Genomic DNA, 385 nt, shown 5'->3' with positions numbered 1-385 from the left:
TATTTCTTCGTGTGTTATACTTAATTACATTTTATTGAGAACCGAGAAACTCCTTTCGCATAATCAGCTCCAGATACGTAAATATTTCCTTCCCAGTTGGCTTCAAACTGACATTACTGATGTTTCCTAAGTCTATAATTTGGTAACTATGTAAATTACCATTTTACTTTGCATAAGAAGTGATACTTGTGCAATTACTATAAACCGATACGGGTATGTATGTCCTCATCTGTTTTTAATTATTTGAAGTTTTTCTCTCAAGAAGGGACTGGTTTCTAACAAAACTACGAAGCCCCATCATTCAAGTGTAGATAACAAAAGCAATGTTCCATTTTGAAGTTCAGAAAAGACTTGCATATTTTTACTTTTTTACTTACAGATTGTA

Source organism: Octopus bimaculoides, chromosome 21 (genome assembly GCF_046866305.1).
Source record: "Octopus bimaculoides isolate indiv1 chromosome 21, ASM4686630v1, whole genome shotgun sequence".
Lineage (NCBI taxonomy): Eukaryota > Metazoa > Mollusca > Cephalopoda > Octopoda > Octopodidae > Octopus > Octopus bimaculoides.
Note: the sequence above shows the minus strand (reverse complement) of the source record.